The sequence below is a fragment of the Esox lucius genome, chromosome 21 (assembly GCF_011004845.1).
Source record: "Esox lucius isolate fEsoLuc1 chromosome 21, fEsoLuc1.pri, whole genome shotgun sequence".
Classification (NCBI taxonomy): domain Eukaryota; kingdom Metazoa; phylum Chordata; class Actinopteri; order Esociformes; family Esocidae; genus Esox; species Esox lucius.
In genome coordinates this window covers 27,900,293-27,923,588 of record NC_047589.1, presented here as the reverse complement: position 1 = coordinate 27,923,588, position 23,296 = coordinate 27,900,293, and the positions used below count along the sequence as shown (strand labels likewise).

Below are 23,296 nucleotides of genomic sequence, written 5' to 3'. Positions count from 1 at the left end.
ACTTGGGGATGGAGAAGTGAAGACGGCGGGGAGGGGGAAGAAGAGGAGACTGAGAAAGATATGTTCAGTGTATATTTCCAGGAGTAGATATGTTAGGTTGGAGCACATTTGTGTATAACTGATAGACTTACTGCATATATAATTATATTTTTAGTGTACGTTAAGAACGAATATGGCACCATTTAAAACGCTTTGGAAACCACAGGAGTACCCAATTAACCCATCGTCCAGTCACTCTCGTCTCTGTCTCAGTCTGTCTTTCGCTCGCCTTCTCTTTAGCGTCCAGCCAGTTAATTTCCAAAAGATTCGCCTGGTTGTGCAAGTCTTTAATGGGTGTGAGGAGCTTTGTCCTGCCATATGTGTGAGCAGATGAATGCGCTTTGAGGGTGAATATCCTCTGGCGTTGAAGGGAGTGAAGGTGTTTTGTGTTGAAGAAGGCTACCCGTGGGTTCGTCTATTGATCTGCCAAGCAGCTACTGGCAACCCATCTCATGTCAGAATGCTGAAATTGTTCCAGAACGTTTCCTCATAACTTATTATTCGCTTTGAGTGTGTGCGCGCGCACAGACGCTCGAAATACTAAGAAATGGAGAGGCTCTATCTGAGTGTTGATCATCTGTTCTGTGTGTTTTGTGATCCGGCCAATTCCAATCCACGGCACCTTCGACACTAGCCTTACACCCGGATCAATGACATTCGACGCTCATTTATGGCCCTGTCGATCAATTAGACAAAATTGACTGTTCCATTTTTCCATCAGTTAACTCAATGCCGGTGTTCATGGTGAGATGTGTGAGTATGCCTAATGATAATGGCCACTACAGTCATCTCCATTACACCGGCTGTGTTTAGAGAATAAAGAGATACTGTACATGGCGTGGGTCATTAAACTCACTGTCGGTCCTGCCTCCTCCGTTAACGTAAATTAGCACTGGCTCAACGGCCTGTCCTTGTCAGAAGGCTAACTCTTGATGATCCTGGAGCTGTTGTTGTACTCTGGGTCTGCAGGTGTGTCGACTGTAGTTCCACGCCGAGCAACCATGAAAGGGAGCTTAAAAAGGAAAAGGGTAGTTTTATTTAATAACACGTGCCTATCGCGAACTAGAGTAGGAGACACGCAATGTTCCTAAGAATTTCTTCTAATCACCGAGGAAACGTAAGAAGGCGAGTTTAGGTTACAAGGAACGGTGGTTTGGCTGGCGTTGAGGAGTATTTGGAATGTAGCCAGCTAGCCTATCGTCTGAATGCTTCAAGAGGACAGCCTGTCTCTGTTCTTGGCTGCCTGTGTTCATACAGGGAGCCTGGTATTGATATATTTTTTGAATTATTGTCAGAAGATAAGAGGGGTATCCTACAAAGCAAGCAAGATCTACTGACGCTTTTACGGTGCCAGCAAGCTTCAGGTACCTTCTCATTCCAGTTTAAGCTCCATCTGTACGATGAGGGTAGATTTTTCATGCAAGTCTGTCGCTAACTCCAGCTGGCTTCTAAGTGCCTTGTAACGGCAATTATGGGTGTGCATTCAAACACAAACGGCACAGCAATCATTTGATATTAAACTGATCATGGCAGTATGCCGACTATGGAAGTTTTCATGTAAACACCTTACCCTGTTTATCTTAATTGATTCAGGGTAAAAATCGAAGTAAACCTACGCTGATTAAAACATCTGGGGCCGTATTAACAAAACATTTGATCTTGCCACTAGGCGGACTCCTATGCAGCACTATAAGTTCCTAGCTAAGAGTTTCCTCTTAAAACCTGTGCACAAATCTTCTAAGACCAACTTTTACTAAGGAATTGGGAGAAGTCTTAAGCTAACAGAAAAGGCGGCGTTGACCCTGTTGCTATGGATGATGTCGTGTACCACGATCAAGCTTACTTACCATGCCCGCAGAGATTGGCTGATAGGGGAGGGGTCTCTGTCAGTGACTTCATCATAGCAATACTGTAGAAGGATCTGTCATGTTGCCATTTTGGCAAAATAAAGATATTCAAATGAAAATGTAGGTGTCACTGATGAAACATGAAACCAAGAATGATATACTGACTAGTCAAGATATGTTCAGCTAATTGTCAGCCTGTATGACAGCTCGTAAAGAAATGTGTCTTCATCTTTTGATGGTGCAGTAATGTGTCCGGTCTATAGCACCAACTACACCGGGTGGTCGAGCTTTGGCCATAAAGTCGGCTTTGTTTCTTTGTAGTTGGCGAACATTATGAGGAAACCGAATTAATTGTCGCACGATATGGTGTCTGGGCAGGGCATTTATTGTTTGATGTAATATTCTACTGACAGATTACTGAGATATACATAGTTCATTTGCGCTGCATAGCTGCATTTTCCCTGTGGCCAGGTAGCCTACAGTTGTCACAACCTTGATCTCGATGTTATTAGGTTGTTTCTGTTTTTTTGGTGAAGTGACAGCATCCCTGATTAGCTCTATTATGATCATAATACCCCCCCGATTAAGGGGATACCTTTATAAAATCTCAGCATCATTAAATGTTTCTAAAACGTCGACGTGATTGCGAAGCGGATTCCCGGGTGCAGCCCTTTCATGATTGTTTGTGATTTGGCATTAGTGACTTAAGAGTCCTCTTGACAACTCCTAACTTTCGGAGCTGGTTTTAGTGCTAAAACGCTTTGTGGACCAATAATGTAGGAGTCCTAAAGTTAAGCCTGACAAGCCCATTTTATTTTAACAGTTACTCCTAAATCAGCAAGTTAAGAGCTACTTTTAGCCCTGAGATGTTTTGTGAATACTGCCCCTGAGCTATCTTTTGATGTATTGGCACATTAGAACAGCTGTAAATTTGATCTTTGCATGTGCTAGCACGTGCAGCAATCTTCAATGTGTAGCTGGCATAAGGTGAGTCTTCTATAGCCTACATCTGAGAGTATTTGTTTATACATTTTAGTTTTCTGTTCACAGAATCATAAAGTCTAAAAAGAACAAGGTCAATGTTGTAGAATTATTTCATTGCTTATCTTTAGTGTTAATCAAAGTTTTAACTGGCATTCTGTTTTCAGGTGTGTTCATGTTTAACACGATTAATAGAGAATGCATTCTTTTTGCAAAGTATTTCAACTGCACTATTACATTAATCTATCCACGATAATCAGATTATTGTATACATGCATTGGTACCCACTGGGCCAATGCAGAATTGTCAAACTGTGGCTGTGTCTTTTCCTATTAACCGAAGACACAGTAGAATGCGGGGGAAACATTACAAACTTACATGCAAACCATTGAGGATGGTATGGTTACTCTGGTCGGTCATGACATGTGGGTACAGGCGGTCTAGTCGGCGGCGGCTTGGCACATTTCTGTTGTTGAAATGGATTTCGTTCAAGACTATTACATGGCGTCAGCACTGTTGACCCAAACGGCCAAGAAGGGCCTTGGTCAGGGAAGTGACCAATAACCCAGAGGCCATGCAGAGTTTCTCAGAAAACTCTAGAGATGGGAGTACCTACCAGATGGACAACCATCAATCAGACCTTCAAGGTAGAGTATACTAGATGGAAGCCACTTCTGAGAAAAAGTCATAGAAAAATATTTGCCAGTCTGATGAGACCTAAATCGAACTATTAGGCCTGAATGCCAAGTGCTACGCTTGGCAAAAACAAAGTACCATTCATCACCTGGCAAATACCATCCCTACAGTGAAGCATGGTGGTGGGAGCATCATGCAGTGGGGATGCTTCTCAGCAGCAGGAACTGGGAGTCTGGTCAGGATTGAGGGTAGGATAAATGTAGCAAAATACAAGGAGGTCCTTGAAAACCTGATCTAGAGTGCACAGGACCTCAGACTGGGGCGAAGAGTCAACTTTTAGCATGACAATAACACTAAGAAAACAGCCAAGACAATGCTGGAGTGGCTTTGGTACAAATCTGTGAATGACCTTAACCTTTTCACGCGTGAGTTTCAAATATTCCTTACCGACCCCGCAGCATGAGTTTTTTTTGCACGTGACTTCAGTACTCTGCAGCATTTGAACTCACGCCAGAATTTGAACAGTCACCTTGCTAGGTAAGGAACACTACATGCATTGCATTGCAAGCTTCTCTCGTTGACTCAAATTCTAAGAGCTGCAAAAGTTGGTTGATTTGTAACTGTAGCTAGCTAGAAAACGTCAGCTAACCGCTAGCAAACGTCAGCTACCCGCTAGCTAACAAATCGTGACCTGTAATTCAGTGCAGTGAAAATGAATAAACTATATAAAATGCATACAATGGGTAACATAACTTCTAGAAAGTTTTTGCAATGGTTTTGATTGGTAGTAGTCGCTAATATAATTCGTTTTTGTGTATTAGTGTTGGCTGTCTGTTGGTACGTAAGTAACACTTCTTGTCCCGATTTGAATGCTTTCTACCTGGTTAATATCATAGTATGGTCTCGAAACAATTACAATCAGGAAATAAAGTTAAAAACACTGTTGGAGCTAAATGTGAGTAAATAATAGTGCGGTTTTACCAGCCACTGTTACATTACTTGTAGTTAGGCATGCTAATGGTGCGTTCTAAACAAGACGTTCTAATCACACCAGTGTGATCGTACGCTTCAGGGACCACTCTAGCCTGATCACACTGGTGTGACCGTACGCGTCAAACGGTTAAGTGGCCCAGCCAAAGTCTGGACTTAAACCCAATTAATTAGCTGTGGGTACACTTGAGGATGTCAGTCCATCAACGCTTACAATCCAATTTGACAGAGATTGAGAAGATCTGCAAGGAGAAAAGTGGAGAAACTTTTGGTAGACTCTAGCCAGCTTCTACAGTAGAAAAACTGTAAACCATATTGGACCATATTGATGGTAGTGTGTTGAAGTGTCTCCTCACTCACTTAAGCTAACTAGCTACTTGTTAATGTAAATTAGCTAAAAGCTGGATATTACCTCCGGCCACATTGTCGATCATGACTTTGAGCTGAACAACACCTGGCTGCCTTCCGGACATTTTGTTTACAAAACCCCTCCAATTCTCAAGGAAAGCAAGCTCAAACAGATTTCAGCAGTAGTTCATTATCGGGGGAAGTGGGACCTGTTGCAATCTCACGCAGTAAGTTTTTAGAGGAGGTAAGTACCGTAGCTAGACTGACATCACCAGACAACCATCAGTTGTCCAATATAGCTTGCACCTTTCCCCTGTTTTGATAGTATCCACCCTAGACTTCCAAACTGCCATTGATGTCCAGTCCGCCTGTTTTACTGTCTTTTGCTGCTACATCCAAACCAAAGAGCATTTTGGGAGAATTGTATTTTTCCTGCTTCAGTCCTGGCCACAGGGACTGTGAAAGACAGAATCAGCTGAGAATACCAATATTTGGGCAAAATATTACAATTGGATTCTCCTGGTAAACGCAGCCTATCTGAACTCTAATGAACCACTGCAGTAAGGCCCCCCCCCCCCAAAGAAATGGGTCCCTTCGGAAGGAAGTGAGATCGAGGCAGACAGAGAAGCAAAGCGAAATGGCGTGTGCTTGAATGTGAAAGACAGAGGGAGAGAAATCACAATGTCATGTGTAGTGCTCTGATTCTCATCAGTTATTCCAATAGTGGCGTTTTAACTTAATGGGCATTAGCATAGAGACGAGGACTCTGTGATAGGTCTGTGGTGGCCGCGTGGTGTGAACCGTGTTTGTGCCTGCCTGACTGCCCGTCGTCCTCCCCCGACACGGCAGATTGGTAATTGGTTGGGCTAACCAGGTCTCCCAAGGCTAATTGAGCATCAAAGAGAAACCGGGCCTGTTGTTGAGCTACTACGATCATCGCGATTTTCCCGGGCGTGAATAATCCATCTCAGAGTTTACACATCATGAAGGGGTTGAGGCGGTGGGAGGGATGTGTGTTTCAAACGTGTGTCGGTGTGTGTGATAGTGTGAGTGTGATAGCGTGTGTGTTTGTGTGTGTGTGTAAATGACAACTGTGTGAGGATACTGTGTGCGTGTGAGGTGGGGGTGAGAGAGCAGTGACAATGGCTGACATCCCAATGTCTGTCACACATTTGTACCTTTGTCAGTTGGCGGTGGTTGTTTTCTCCTGCCTCTGCAGTAAATGACACAGTGGGCCTTCCCCCCCCCCCCCCCGCCATTGTATTACCCAGGGGCTGGCCGATGTCGACACGCGCGACATTGATGTATTGTAAGTAGCTGGCCTCCAAACACAAACTCGTCTGCGTGTGCAAACGGGCAGGGTAAATATACACATGCGTGTAGTGTGCAGAATGGAGCGTGGTTCATTGAAGACACCTGAACCTCTGTATACCGACGTACACACACACACACACACGCACACACACACGCCTGACTCCTGTGAGTTGAAGGCTTTGTGCTGGAGAATGGTTCCACTGGAGAACATAAAAAAACGTAATTGAACACGTTCTGTCAGTGGAGAGTTGCTGTGCGTTCGTTCACCTCTGAGCAGCGTAGTCGTGGTGTTATGCGTGTGACAGGTCAAGTGGGAAAATGTTGTGTGGGGAAAACGGTCTTGAACGCACCTGTCTCGCTTTTTCCGTGTAGGCCAATGCGACATCTGTGATATACGCACCTGGGGAACTGTGCCTTTCATTTCCTCTCAGGTTTGTGAAGCGTTTGTTCTCCATTGGTGGTATAGACAGATGTGTGAGGGTTGATCCAGCGTAATGGCTTGAGTGACATCCGCTATCAGGCCCTGCCATCAGGTGTTAAATCTGCTATCAGTGGCACTCAGGCTATTATCCTCCTTCTATTATCTTGGAGTCGCTGACATCACCATTCAGTCTGCAGTCCTTTCATGGGTTCTGTAGAATCGTCATCCTCTCCTTTTCTAAGTGTCATTTAGATATTTTACTGACACAATACTAGTTGTATAATTTGGTAATGAATTGGAAAATGCTAATACACAGAGAATTAGTTTATTAAATATAAATAGGTACAGACAAAAGTTTGAATGTCTGCCCCTGGCCTCTTCTGTCAAGCTGCAGTTACTTGCCAAAATTAAGAAAACACCAACTCGCTCATAGGACATAGTGATTGTAGTACACCAAATGTATGTAGAAAATGCAAAGTTTCAAAGGCCGGAGCTGGACCTAAAAGAGATCATACTGAAGGCTTAGCACTGACTAATTTGTTTGGAGATTATTTGTTGGTTATACGTGTGTGTAACAGGGAGCAACTATGCGCCGCGTTTGAAGCCGTCATGAAATCGCCTGTTTGCTTTTACTGATAGGCATGCACGGATCATGAAACGGAACGTTAGAACCGCCAAATCCCCACGGAAAGATGACGAATTTAAAACGATGCCGTCTGAGAGGGATGTCTCAAAGGGAACAGCAAAGATAGCGGAGACGGCTCGTTCATAACAGAACCATTTGATATTGCCAACCACTTTAATTAATTTTTTTTGTTGACAAGATTATCAAAGTTAGGGACGCTGACAACCAGCGCTGAGCTTCAATATTCATGCGAAACAGACTGAATAATGGAAGGGAAGCCATTGTATTTGTGAATTAAGCGAAGTTGGAGTAGACGGAGTGAGAAAATGATTTGCTATGTACACTGTAGGTAGAGCCATCCAACTAGTAGGGTAACATGGGGCAATACGCCCCCCTAAGATCAATGTCTATTTACTGAAACAAAAAAGAAAAGTTGAGTGATTATTTTCTGTATGTTGAAGATGGCTATGCTTAGGGTAAAGGATTATAAAGTAAAATATATGGCTACAATTAACAGAATAATTTGTATTTAATAACATTTCTTTTTTAGGAAAGGGGCATTTTTTCCAGCTACTGGGGTAAGATGCACCCCCATGGGATTAATTGCCCCCCGGGGAATCTTATCCCAATAGAAGATAATGCCAAAGGGTTTTTAAGAATGGGCCCTTTTTACATCACTTACATTTTCCTTATGTCATTTCATACAGTTAAACTAAACTTATTATCGTTTAAATAAGACAATGTTTTAAATCCCAGCAGTCCTTACAATGAGATCCAGAAGAAAAGGTTTTTAATAGTTGGCTGTAAAGGTGTGATGATACAGAGGTAATTTGAAGTTGATTAAGGCTAGTGGCGGCCAGAGGAGGTGTTAAAAAAAAAAGGTTTTACCCCAGGGGGCATTTTACCCCATGTTACCCCATAGACAATCTACATGGTAACTTAGTTTGGTTGGGAAATACATTGCAACTCCTATTTGACCGATCTTCAGTTCAAGCCTCTGGCCTGGATGGAGGCAAAGTTAATTCCACTGCCCAAGAATAGCAAAGCACCTTGTAATAGTTGAAAGAGTCAACCAACAGTCAACCTTACGGAATTCATCGCCTTGAAGGAAATAAAATGTTATTACAAAGAAAACAAATTGACCACAGGCTTTCGACGATGCAAGGTGAATGGCACTCAGCATGTTTCGCTGCTGACACAGCTGACTGTTGATTGGCTGAAAGAAAAACGAATAATAACAGGATTGTGAGAGCTGCCTTGTTTGACTTCGGTGAGGCTTCGGATTTCAGTCATAATCTGTCACTGTCTTGGGTTGACAGTTATCTGCCCAGTAGAACATAGAAGGTTCTCTTTCAATTGGTCATTCCTTACCACATGCTATGGAGAAACACCTTCACATTTGAAGGTGACCTGGATCCCCGCCTGCACAGTGATAAAACCCTGGCTCGAACCTAACCACGTCGATAGCCTGCTCTTCATTGAGTTGACCAGGGTTACCTCTGAATTATTGGATACCTCTGATCTAGTTGGTCAGAAGGCCAATTTTTTGCCCCAAACAAATCTTCCCATTCATTAACATGGTTTACTGAAACACTGCTGTAGAGCCTCCCTCTGTCCCTTGGGTTCTAAACCTCCGGATTCCACAAACCTCTGGAAGTCTGTTGAAGGAACGTGACGCCGTTTGTCCGTGAGAAATTGCAAGGTGTTGTGTTTTGTTGATGGCGGTGGAAAACCCCCTGTGTCTGACGCCACGCCAGAATCTCCTCTAAGTGCTCAATTGGGTTGAGATCTAATGATAGAGACAGCCGGTGTAAATGCAGGCTCTTGGGAAAAAAAGAAGATCAATACAAATGACCCTAGGCCAACAAGGAGGAAATTATAGGCTAGTCTAAAGAAACTTCGAAGTCGCATCGACTCGCCCGATGATAAAGATATTGAACAAAGGTGAAGCGTGGCCCCTGAGTTCGTGCTGAAAGCTTTATCTTGGAAGATAATTGAAATAGCGTTGTTCACCCAGTATACTGTAGTTAGAATATTTTGGGTGCCTTATCACACACACAGTACATTCAGGTGGTTGACATTTAATCCGTATTCATTTGGTGGCCTAGCCTATGATCTCTGTAGGTCTAGGGGGCCTAGTTGAGTAAAGGTTTGTCATATTGTCTTGTGTGTTACCTTGTGTGATGAACACAACCAGTGATGTTTTATTCAGATTGTAATTAACTTGGAACCAACCCTTGCTTGGTTAAGGTTAGGGTAAGGTTTAGGATTAGTAGATAGGTAGTTAAAATGTTACTGATGGTCACTAATCTGTAGAGCATCCACAGAAACACTTTTGAGAGTCCCAAATTATACTGTTACCCATTTGGCATCTAGACCTACCAAAATTTGACCTGTTGCTTTTGTCCAGCCACAGCAACTTTTCAATGATCTCGCCTGTATGTCAGTATACAAGAATATTAGTTACCTGTATGTCAGTATAATAGATTGTCAGTTACCTGTATGTCAGTATAATAGATTATCAGTTACCTGTATGTCAGAATAATAGATGATCAGTTACCTGTATGTCAGTATAATACATTATCAGTTACCTGTATGTCAGTATAATAGATTATCAGTTGCCTGTATGTCGGAATAATAGATGATCAGTTACCTGTATGTCAGTATAATAGATGATCAGTTACCTGTATGTCAGTATAATAGATGATCAGTTACCTGTATGTCAGTATAATAGATGATCAGTTACCTGTATGTCAGTATAATAGATGATCAGCCATCCATACAACATATTTTTCAGTGAAGGCTTTGCTTATTTCAGCAAGACAATGCCTAACCACATTCTGCACGTATCACGTATCAGTCTGGGTACTAAACTGGCCTGCCTGCAGTTCATACCTGTCCCCTATTAAAACATTTGGTGTATTATGAATCTACAAATATGACCAAGGAGACCCCGAACTGTTGAGCAGCTGCAATCCTATATCAAACAAGAATGGGAATACATTTCACATTTCACTTTCAAAACTACAGAAATTGGTCTCCTCAGTTCCCAAATGCTTACAGAGTATTGTTAAAAGAAGAGGTGATAACACAGTGGTCAACACGCCCGTCCAAACTTTTTTGATACGTGTTGCTGGCATCAAATTCAAAATGAGAATGTATTTTTCCCAAAACAATAGCATTTCTCAATTTCAACATTTTGATATGTTGTCTTTGTACTGTTTTCAATTAAATATAGGGATAAATGATTGGTGCATCATTGCATTCTGTTTTTATTAGCATTTTACACAGCATACCAACTTTTTTTGGAAACAGGGTTGTAGAATAATTGGATAAGTTAGGCCTCCCGCAGCATCCTCACAATGTGACGTGGAGTGTAGTATTGGTGTGTGACACTTTAATTATAGCAAACACATAAAAGGTGAATGGTTTTTGTCATGTCTTTCATGTGAATATTCTGTGCCCTCTTCAATGGTAAGGACCATTGAGAACCATCCGAAATACCTCAAACTGAGAATATATGTACGTTTACATCTCTGCAATTAAAGGATAAAAAGGAACAAATGTATACGACTTGTCTGAGTCCATAAATTGCTTGAGGTTTTTGTTGGTCTTACATGGTTACATTGCTCTCCCTCGACTAATGCAATTTGATAGGACTTTACGGGAAAACAATCTATGTGAGAGTTGAGTTCTGTCCCTGGGCACCCAAGTCGATTGTGCTACATGGCGTACATTTTATGTGATGAATGAAGAGTCGCGGGTTTTCCAGTTGACCTTTTCTAACATCTCCGCGTAGACGGCTCGTTGGCTCACCCCAGCTGATCTTTAAGCATCCCATATAAATTATTGTTTGCATGTATTTAGAAGCTATTGTACAATTTTGTTAAAGAAGGCATGGGATCAATGAGCCAAATGCGGAGCTGTTATGATTTGGGGGCAGATGGGGAATGTAGGCAGGACAGCTCTACTCTGACCCTCTGTGCCATGCGATCTTTAGTGACCACAGAGAGTCAAGACATCTGTTTGATCTAAAAGACGGGACAGAATGCAATGCAAAATCCTTTGCTGGGGACTTGATCTTCAGACTGGAGTGAAGAGTGCCACCTACTGGCCCTCCAACTCCACTCCCAGCAGCATCTGTGTGCGGCAGCACCTTGTCCAGGGACCGACCAGGACCTCACTTGGCTCCATGCGGCGGGCCAGCTGTGGGTTGCAGAGTGCCAACGTGCTCTACAGCCATACCAAATAGCTGGTGGTTATTTTGGTCGCTTTACAGTGCAGTATAATGGCCATGGGGCTGGACAATACCTGCACAATAAACACAATAAACTGACATACAGGCACCTTGTAATGCTCAGAGCTTGCATGAGATCACACACACACTAAGCCAAACATTTTTTTTTACTCACCCTAAAAAGCCCCCCGCCCCCCCGAAATGGAAGAATGCTGAAGGGTTACCCCGTTCCATGTTAACCTAAACTACGATGAGTTGTGATACCAGTCAGTAATACCCAGCCGCCTTTCACAACGTTGCATCAGAATGTTACCGGAGCACAAATACGCGGCACGGTGGTGGTGGCCTTTGTAGCGTACCGAGTTGTACTTCACAAGTGTGTGGACTTACTGTAGCTTCACGGTGTCGGTTCTGACTAGCTAGTCTCTGCCGTGGCGGCAGACAGCCTAGCCGCTAGAGCATCTGACCGGTAACCAAAATGGTTGCTAGGTTGAATCCTTGAGCCGGGAAAGGTGAAAAGAAATTGTGGTGGTCCATGAACAACCCTAACCAGTCCTCAGGACAAATATCAGATTTGCCGTAACTGGCTGAAGCTACAGCCTTGCCTTAAAACAATAAATCAGTGGTAGGACGCTCAGATTAACTGGCTGGACTGAGCCTGAACACATCCACACAATTGAGTCCAATTCAACGTCATGTCCATGACCGCTAACCTTAAGCCTAAACCTAACTCTGCCTGCTAACCCTGAACCCTAAAATCTAATCCTGATTTGTAACCTAAACCCTCAGTGTGTAATTGCCCGTCTCCTCATGAGGAAAGGTGAAATGTCTTAGTTTCAGATACTTTTCTGACGGGGTCTCTCCTCGGTGTTCCTGACAGGTATAGAAAACACACACTTTCAGTTGCCCAGCAGGAGCCTGTAGTTATAGGAAGAAGCTCTGTGACCAGCTATCCAGAGGAGGGCCTCCGCCCCAAGCTTCATGCCCAGATAAGGACCTCTGTGGTCAGGCAACTCAGTGGGAGGTTGTGGTTCCACGCCGGGACCATCACACACACGGATTCACACACACTCACAGATGTCAGGTTTTATTATCCTTGTGGGGACCAAAACAACATTCCCATTCAAATTCCTAGTTTCCCCTAACCCTGACTCAAGAACCTGACCTTAACCCTAAACCTAACTGGAACCTCTATTTGTATTCTGAATGAAGTAACTGTTTAACCTAATACAAAATGTTTCTTTTATTCTAACTTCGGGGTGTCCAATATTGCTTTTATGGCGCATGAGCTATCAGGAGTAGCTGGAGAACAAAGAAACAAGGCAGCCATGTCCAACGTCCGTCCACACCTTCCAAAGATATTTTGTAATCCCGGGTAAATTACAAAAAAAGGACATTCATTTTAGATCTTACTATTCTTTTTTCCTAATATAAAGGACTAGTCCGCACAAAACCACACCCAGCTTCCTCCCAGCAGATAGTTAACCAATCACGTTCCGGTTGTCATGCTGCGACAGCCTGTTGCTAAGCCAATGCCAATGTTACGCACAATGCACCACACAGCTCATTCACAATGTATTGTTAACAAACCCTAGGAATGTTATTATATTCCGGCTGAGTTACCCATCTCTCCACAGAATATCCCTGTCCAAATGGTAGCTGGAAGAAAGTATATTAAGCTGAAGGCGCTGTGTGTACTTTGAGGAAAGTTTTCCTAAATACTGTATATACTGCTCTCCTTGTGGGAATGTTTGACCTCATCAAATATAAGAAGACCTGCAAACACACACAGACACATAATCTGTATTGGATGGTTCAAGGGTCAGTAGAGTGCCCAGAGCCTGGTGGGCAACAGCCATCCCAAAACCATGGCAACGATAAGCAGGCTCGGTCACCACGGTTACCGTAAAGGCATGGAGATCACTGGGTCTTGTCACGTAGAACCCAGTAATTGTTGTATGCGGTTTGAAAGGTCAAAGATCAGCATGTTGGCTTCACCAGTTTCATTATGTGTACATGACATCTGTGTTTGTGCGTGTGTGTGTGTGTGTGTGTGTTTGTGTGTGGTAGTCTAGTCTGTGTGTAAGTCAACATCTAAAATGTTCTTATGATTACTGGTTTGGCTGTCTACAGCGTAACTGTGTGAATCTGTGAGAGAGTTAATTACGGTGTTCATTCCCGTTCACTCAGCATGTATTGGTTTTAAACAATCACCGAGTCTGGAATATCAACCTTCTATTTAAAATGATACCCTATTCACTAATTCTTTGTGACTTTCATAAAATCTCTCTGTTTTTCCTCAGCAAATGTTCAGAAATCTAATCTTCAGCTACATTGTTGGAGGACGAGTACATCGCTCCAGTTCTCACACACACACACACGCACACGCACACACACGCACACGCGTGCACGGGGCAGAAAAAGGGCAGGAGGTTAACTGTTCCCTGAGGGGTAGAGGCGGTTGGGAGAGAAGGAGGAGAAGAGGGCGAGTGAGCGATCATGGAGAGCAACCTCACTTGAGCAGAGAGAAACTGATTAGGTTCCAAGGAAAGGGAGACGTTAAAAAAGAGGAGTGAAGTGGGGTTTGTTTCCGTCTGCATGCTTTTCAATGAGTCATGGCCGTGTTTGCATTGGTGTGACAGCCACATCTCTGATTCGCTTTGGCTTCTTTTTGAAGCCGTCTTTGTAAAATGATAAGCATTTATAATCTGCTCCTAATGCACCAGTCATTGAGATAATTGGATGTGTAACGTAGATTAATGCTTCTATCTTAGATTTCTCCGAGTGTTTGTACTAATATAAAAGGCAGGATTATGGTTTGGGAGAGGCAGAATAAGGCATGAACCTTCTCCCATCTGATATACAGTAAACAAGCTTCAGTCAGATCAGGATGCAGACAAAAACACAAAAACAAATAAAAAACAAACACACACGGGCACACACAAAGCCTTGAATCACTTCAGCTGGTCTGCCCCCCCCCCCAGACCATCATCTTTTTAAATTCACAAAAAAACTGGTTGATTCCGGACAGAATCTAAAAGTCCCAAATCGGAATTCTCCTGGTATAAATAGATGTGACAGGATCAGCGTTGGAAACTATTCAACTTCCTCTTTTGCTTCTGAACTAGGGAGGGAACAGAGTGAAAAACAGATTCACGAAGACAGGGGGAGAGGGGGTTGGAAGAGGAAAACACAGAAAGAGAGAGAGAGAGAGACTAAGGAGAAAAAGAGAAGGAGAGATGGAGAAAGATAAATTGAGAGGGAAGAGAAAGGGTTGATGACAGGGATGAGTTAGTCCCAGTGGGATTCCCTTCAGTGCGGACGGCATCTCGCAGAGATCAAACAGAGCCGGCCGGAACGCAGCCAGCCAGCCGCTATGTGTCTGTAGTACAGTATGGGTGTTGTCTGCTAGCAGTGACGGGCGTAATAAAGAGCTGCGTGAGTGTGTGTTTCTGGGTCTGTGTGTGTGTGAGTGTGTTTCAGGCAAAAATAGCTGTATAAACCACATCAGATTATCGTCTGTTCTGTCTTTGAATAGCATGTCTTCTCTAGGCTAGGCCCTTGGAATCGCGTGCGCGTGCGTGCGCGTGCGCGTGCGTGTGATATTGCAGTCACATCACACATGGTTGTAGCAGCTTCTCTTGATCCTGTATGACAACATAAACATACACATACACACACTACCCTTGTCTCTCTGGTCCTAACCTAACCTAACCCAAACCTTAACCTCAAAAATTGATCCTTCATGCCTAAACGTAACCTAGCCCTCACACCTGAACATAAACCCAAACCCATAATTCATAAACCATAAAAGTAACCCCTGTTCTAAGAAATGCCAAATTGTAGATTTATCATTAGACCTTACCCCTAAATAGGAAATATAGTTTTTTCCTAGTGGGGACCTAATAAAAAACTTTTGGGGAACAAATTTGTCAGGTTTTGGTTCCCTTCATGTAGATGTAGACCTGGATCAAACACACACAGTTTCTCTCCCTCACATACACACACGCGCACACAAGCTAAGATCATTCTTATTGCAGTCACTGCTAGCAGATTGGAGCCATTAATCAGATGTAGGTGAAGTGAAGGGAAATAACTTAATGCATCCTAGCCTTCTCCCCTGTGTTGTCACGTACATACAACTGAGGGCTGTAGAGCTATTGCTGAATATTCCACTGGGCTGACTTACAAATTCTGTAGCGTTGTAGGGCTTTGTTGGTTAGAGGAACTGGCTGTAATAGTTGCTATAGCTGTATGGGGTTGTCGTGTGGCTGTATGGGGTTGTCGTGTGACTGTGTGGTGTTGCTGTGTGGCTGTGTGGTTTTGTTGTGTGGCTATGTGGTGTTGTCGTGTAGCTAAACTGATACCTGCCAGTAATGCATAGTATGTATAGTAGGACTAAAGTAAAAGAATGACTGTGATTTTACGTTAAGGATTGTGAAGTATTGTTTTCTTACGTTAAACTATCACCTGCCACCATCTCCTCCCAACATGTTTCCCTTTGAAATGTGGCTTTTTTATCCTACTGCTTTTAGGGGCTTTGATTGTATGAGGAACAACGGTTATTAAATACCTTTTGTATTGTCAGTGGGATGTTTGGTGCATTCCTGGTACAGTGGAAATAAAAAAGTCTACACACCCCTGTTAAAATTCCAGGTTCCTGTGATGTAAAAGAATGAGACAAATATAAATCATGTCAGAACCTTTTCCACCTTTAATGTGACCTATAACGTGAACAATTCAATTGAAAAACAAACTGGTTCCATAAGTGTGCACACCCGTAAACTAATACTTTGTTGAAGCACCATTTGATTTTATTACAGCACTCAGTCTTTTTGGGTAGGTGTCTAATAGCATGGCACATCTTGATGTGGCAATATTTGCCCACTCTTCTTTGCAAAAGCGCTCCAAATCATCCCATCAATTGGATTCAGGTCTGGTCTCTGGCTGGGCCATTCCAAAATCTTAATCTTCTTCTGGTGAAGCCATGCTTTTGAGGATTTGGATGTGTGCTTTGGGTTTTTTTAAGCTGAAAAGTGAACTTCAGCTTCATCTTCAGCTTTGTAACGGACGCCTGAAGGTTTTGTTCCAAAATTGTCTGGTATTTGGAACTGTTCATAATTCCCTCCACCCTGACTGAGGCCCCGGTTCCTGCTGAAGAAAAACAGCCCCAAAGCATGATGCTGCCACCACCATGCTTCACTGTGGGTATGGTGTTCTTTGGGTGATGTGCAGTGTTGTTTTTGCGCCAAACCTACCTTTTGGAATTATGGCCAAAAGGTTCAACCTTGGTTTCATCAGACCATAACACATTTCCCACATACTTTTGGGGGACTTGATGTTTGTTTTAGCAAACTTCAACATGGCTTGGATGTTTTTCTTTGTAAGAAAAGTATTCCCATAACCCATTCATATGAAGAATACGGGAGATTGTTGTCACATGTAGCACACAGCCAGTACTTGCCCGAAATTCCTGCAGTTCCTTTAATGTTGCTGTAGGCCTCTTGGAAGCCACCCTGACCAGTTTATACATTTTGGAGGGACGTCCAGTTCTTGGTAATGTTTCTGTTGTGCCATATTTTCTCCACTTGATGGTGACTGTCTTCACTGTGTTCCATGGTATATCTAATGCTTTGGAAATTCTTTTGTAAGCCTTCTCCTGACTGATATCTTTCAACAATGAGATCCCTCTGATGCTTTGGAAGCTCTCTGCTGACCATGGCTTTTGCTCTGAGATGCAACTGAGAAAATGTCAGGGAAATCTTACTGAACTTTATTTGTGAGTCACTTTAAATGATGGCAGGTGTGTAATTACTTCTATTTAACATGAGTTTGAATGTGATTGGTTAATTCTGAACACAGCCACATCCCCAGTAATAATAGGGTGTGCACACTTATGCAACCAGGTTATTGGTGATTTTATTTTAAAATTTTCCCCTTAGAAGATTTCATTTTTCAATTGAATTGTTCACATTATAGGTCACATTAAAAGTGGAAAACGTTCTGACAAGATATATCTTTATCTCATTCTTTTACATCACAAAAACCTGGCATTTTCACTGGGGTGTGTAGAGTTTTTATTTCCACTGTACAGTGGGGCAAAAAAGTATTTAGTCAGCCACCAATTGTGCAATTGTGTGAAAACCTTGTGAAGACAGAAAACATTTGACCTCTGTCATTGCCAACAAAAGGTATATAACAGTATTGAGTATTGAGATTAACTTTTGTTATTGACCAAATACTTATTTTCCACCATAATGTACCAATAAAGTCATAACAGATTTTTCCCCCTCATTTTGTCTCCCATAATTGATGTGTACCTATGACGAAAATTCCTGGCCTCTCTCATCTTTTTAAGTGGGAGAACTTGCACAATTGGTGGCTGACTAAATACGTTTTTGCCCAACTGTATATCTGTGACGATGAGTGAAGAGTCAATTGGACTAACGTCCCCCCTCTAGGGGACAAAGCTATTTACTGAATCCCCCAGAGCGTAGAGTCTAGCTAGATTTCATAACGCAACAGCTAGATATTCCAGATTAAGTCTTCTTTAATATGCCAGCAACATTTTTATCGGTCTATTAAAACTCATGACAACAGCCTTTCTGTTGTTGACAATGCTTTTTAAGATCCACATGATATGCATTACTTTATAAACATAAAAGGTGGAAGAAAATAAATGACTACAGTGTGACAAAATCTCTGTCAAAAACATTTTAGTCAATCATTTTTGTAATTTATGAAACAAGATGGTCAGCACAGTAATCGGGACACTTTCATGATAAGAAGAAACTTATCTTCATTTTCTGGAAGTTCGTAAAACTGATGGAATAGTGAAAGGGTGCTGGTTTGGCTGCATCCCAGCTTTCCCCATTGTCAGAAGGTACATTGCCAATAATAATTGTTCTTCCCTTTTCTCTGCCTTGTCCACCTCCTATCGTCCTTCCTCTACGACGCCCTCTGATGTTCTCATCCCCTGATCCGAATGACAGGTGAGGTGACAGTCGGTTCTTTGATTTGTGCGCTCTGATTGGTTGTTGAGAAATTGCATCTGTTTTTTTTTACATCTGGATAACTGTTGTTGGGATTGTTGGAATTTGAGATTGGTTTGAGTTTGGTTGTTGATTGTCATTGTTTGCTACATGACAACATAGTGACAGTTGAACTTTTCAAAGACAGTTCTGTGTAGAGTTTTGAAAAAAAGAAAAGTATAAATCAAATGAAAACTGGCAAATAGTACTTATGGGTTGCTGTGCATTGTCTTCCTTCTGGAATGTAGAAAAACGTTTTTTGTGTTTGTGGGAGCAGTTTTTTAGTGTGTTAGTGACTGTGAAAGACTGTAACAATGGTGTCTCTCAAATCTCCCCCTGTCTCTCTGTTGCTCACCTCCCTAACTTCCATGTTCTATCCCCATTTACTTTCTGTTCCCCCCCCACTTTCTGACCCACTATTTCTCTTGCATACTGTGTTGCCATTCTCTCTTTCTCTAGTCTTTTTTGCCTGTTGTCTATCTGAGTATCAGCTGACCTGTCAGATTCTATTGCTCCTGTGGCTGCCCCAGTTTAGGGAGAGAGAATGAGAAAGTGGAGAGATAATGAGAGAGTTTGAGAGAGAGAGAGAAGAAAGGAGTGTTGGAGATAGAGAAGATGGGAGTCAGAGAGGGAGAAGGAGGCAATGTATGGGAGGGAGGATACAGTGTAGGTTGGGACAGTATGAATATTACAATCTCACAGATAAAAGGTGTGTAAATTACACATTTCATTTTGGACTTTTGTAGATTATATAACGGTAAATTAAATTGCCAGTAGAACTCCGACAAACTGTGTCATCCCCTTAGACTTTTTCTAGGTTATCACAGTGATCTAATTAGATTTTGTCTAGGTTAACGCAGTGATCCATTAGATTTTGTCTAGGTTATCACAGTGATCCATTAGTCTTTGTCTAGGTTATCACAGTGATCCATTAGTCATGGTCTAGGTTATCACAGTGATCCATTAGTCTTTGTCTAGGTTATCACAGTGATCCATTAGTCATGGTCTAGGTTATCACTGTGCTCCATTAGACTTTGTCTAGGTTATCACAGTAATCAATTAGTCTTGGTCTAGGTTATCACAGTGATCCAATAGTCTTGGTCTAGGTTATCACAGGGATCTTTATGTAGGTTCGTACAACATACCAGTGCATCCAGATTAGGGATCTGTCCTCCCTTACCATTTTCTACCTCACCTAACTCTCTAATGGATGACTTAGCTCAGATTTGACGTTCACCCATCTCTAGTCTATTAACAGCTCTGCTGATCTGAATCTTGTCACGCTTCCTGACCAACTGTCAAAACAGCTGTTTGATGGTTGGTCCGTGCGGACTCGTCTAACTAGCTGTAGCTGCTGGCGAATTATTATCAAACACGCTCCACTTCCTGCTCGAGAGGGCAACATGATGAACAATTCTCATATTCCTGGGTGGTTAAAATGGCATCCAACATGTGGAACGTGTGGTGTGTCAGTTTGGGACAGGTTTACAGGATGTTGTCCACGGTCATGTTTTTTGTGTTAATTTTACTGTTTTACGTGTTATTCATGACTAATGTAGTAAGAGAGGGAGTGAGAGGGTGAGTGTTTGAGGGATATAACTGCGTGGATAGCAACTAGCTAGCTTCAGAAACATGGACGAGGAGTCATTAGTGACTACCACGCTAGAGATTAGCAGCTCTCTGGGTTCATAACCAAGAACTAAATGCATAGAAAAGTGTGAATAAAAGGGACACACTGTTGTGTTTTGGAGAGGACAATGTCCACAGCACAATTCAGTTTCAATGGTTCATCTTCTCTTTATTTACCAACTTTAGTGTCCCAACTGGCGCAGGGCTCAATCTCACCTGGCTGAATGTAATTCAATTAACAATCAGCGGCATGTATCAATCAGTCAGCCAGCCATCCCACTTCCTGTTTTCAGCAGGTGGGCGATAAGGTCTCCAGATCACACTGTTCCAAGAGGCTCCTTGTCTGCGGCGAGAACAGGTGTTGAAGATCCAGGGCAGAAGGGGGCTGAAACAATTGACTTTAATTAGGATCTATGTTCCACTCATCATGTTTCTATGGGTTTCATCCTCCCTGGTGGCCTACATAAGGATGCATCCCTTTTGGCCTCGGTTCCCCATGTACATCACGTTGGGTTAGGATTAATGCCTCGCCCTGGAACGGATGAGTGAATGAATGTCTCAGGACCATGTTGGCCTACTGAGCTTAAGTCTGTGGACTTCACCAGCTCCTAGGAACGATTTTTCACCATCATGTGGCATAGGATTTGACCTTGACCAAGATAATAAGAGGTCTACGAGGTGTGTGTGTGTGTGTGTGTGTGAATTAAGCAAAGTTCATGGGCGCTTAATGATCATCATGCTCATTTGACTGACATGTTCATTATTATATGTTTCTTAAGGAGCTAAATGAAATATACAAGAGGCATCTCTCTATCTGCCTCTCTCTATCTGCCTCTGTCTATCTGCCTCTCTCTATCTGCCTCTGTCTCTCTGCCTCTCTCTATCTGCCTCTGTCTATCTGCCTCTGTATATTGTGCCCTCTCTCTTTTACCCTTTCTGTCTCCCCCCTTTCTCATCCACCTTCTCCCTCCGTCTCTCACATATATTCTCTCTCTCTCTCTCTCTCATACTCTCTCTCCCTCGATGACAGTGTGTATAATTGGTTTGAGACTTAAAGCATTTTTTTTTTTTTAAATAACAGTGTAATTTAAGATGGGAACATGTTTTCCATGACAGGCTGTGTTGTTTTGTGAAATGACACAGTTATTCACGCCATGTAATGGTTCTTCTAATGGCCTGTCAGTGTGATACACACACCTGTCACCCTCCCTGCTGTCACATGACATCCTAAATAAGGGACTGATATTCCTGATCGTCGTTCTTTTTTTTAAGGAAGATATACAGGCAGGGGTTTGTGTTACATGTTCTGACAGCGTGGATAGGCTAATTCAATCATATCTCAGAGGCAGGGACGTTATAGTTTGAAATGATCGACAACAACGCAGTCACACAGACACACACACACACACACACACACACACACACACACACAATTTCCAGTGTTCATGCAGGTAGCACTCCCTCTATACTCAGTAGCTCCAGTCCCTTAGTTATAAATATCTGACTGTATGCAGATATCCCCTGCATGTCTTCAGACTACATTCTATCTAGGTCACACCCAGCTCCAATCTCCAAGCCTGCAGTGTATGTGTTTGTGTGTGTGTTTGTGTGTCTGTGTGTTAAGAATAAAAAGGTCAAGGTGAGATCTTGTGACAAGCAAAGTGCAGGGATTCCCAACCATGTTTCTGGAGATCTACCAGATTGTAGGTTTTCTCTCCAACCCTAATTAAACACACCTGATCTAATAGTTAATAAGCATATTAACAGGCTAAAGGAGGTTAGTCACACCTGGGGTTGGAGAGACAATCTACAGGATGGTAGATCTCCAGGAATGAGGTGGTACTGCCCTGGTGTAGATATCAGATGTCTCACAAAATATCTAATTTTGGTCTACTAATTTGAGGTCCCATTTCTGTAATTTAACTTTTTGTTTGTGTAGCTGTCTCTGTTGTGGAGGTTAAAAGATTTTGTGGAGTCTCTTTGACCATTTATTTTATCTTGACATTTTTTTGAGTAATGTATGTGTCCCTGTCTGCAGGTCTATCGCCGGTTGCCTGGGGTTCTGTTCTTTTGTGTCTTCAGTTACCTGGTGTTCTGTTGTGTCTTCATTTACCTGGGGTTCTGTTCAGTTTTGTTGTCAGTTACCTTCTATTGTGTCATTAGTTATGAGGAGTTCTGTTGTGTTGTTAGTTATCCCAAGTTCTGTTCTGTTATATCATTAGTTATCTGATGTTTTGTTCTGTTGTATAATTAGCAACCTGTTCTGTTGTGTCGTTGGATACCTGGTGTTCTGTTGTATCATTATTTAAATGGGGTTCTGTTGTGTTGTGTCGTTGGGTACCTGGTGTTCTGTTCTGTTGTATCATTAGTTACCTGGGGTTCTATTCTCTTGTGTTATTTGCTACCTGGTGTTCTGTTCTGTTGTGCTGTTAGTTACCTGGGGTTCTGTTGTGTTGTGCTGTTAGTTAGCTGGGGTTCTGTTGTGTTGTGTCGTTAGCTACCTGGGGTTCTGTTGTGTTGTGTCGTTAGCTACCTGGGGTTGTGTTGTGTCGTTGGGAGATAATGATGGTTTAGAAGAGGGAGCTCATACTGTCTGTGGAATTATATTACAAGAGGCAAAAAAACCTGAACATTTTGTGTGTATTCCCTGACTAAGTCTCCAGCCCTCTGTCTGTGTCTGTGTGTGTGTGTGTGTGTGTGGTGTGTGCAAGGCTCTGCATGCATTTATGTTTGCAGGCTTGTGTGTGTGTGTGTGTGTGTGTGTGTGTACACAAGTGTATTTGCTGCTAATGGAATTATATGCATTATTCAGAGTTTAATATTACGGGGGAGTTAATTGGAGCCATCTATCAAAGCAGACAGTTATATGTTCAGGACTGAGCATAATTTTGGAAAGCAAAACACACTTCACAATCAAGTCTGGCTGATTGCAAAGGGAAATGGGCATGTGAAATTTCACTGATTATTTCTTCATTTTCTAAGCTTTCTTTCATTGTGATGACATTATCCATATGCTTAAGGGTGATTGTTTCTCAGAACACACACACACACACACACACACACACACTCAGGGATGTTGGATTGTAGCTGTTATGTATAGTGGTAGAAATTCCATACAAACACACACTCCCCTAAAAGATACATAAGCATGTGAAGACAAATGCTCATTAAAGATGAAACCCATTAAAATTGCTGCAC

At 42.5% G+C, this 23,296-nt stretch overlaps 1 protein-coding gene across 2 annotated transcripts in view; it reads left to right on the top strand.

Moving 5' to 3' along the window:
* ctnnd2a (catenin (cadherin-associated protein), delta 2a) overlaps positions 1-23,296 on the top strand; it is a 234,032-nt gene that overhangs the window by 1,004 nt on the left and 209,732 nt on the right. The gene's annotated exons all lie outside the window — the stretch shown is intronic.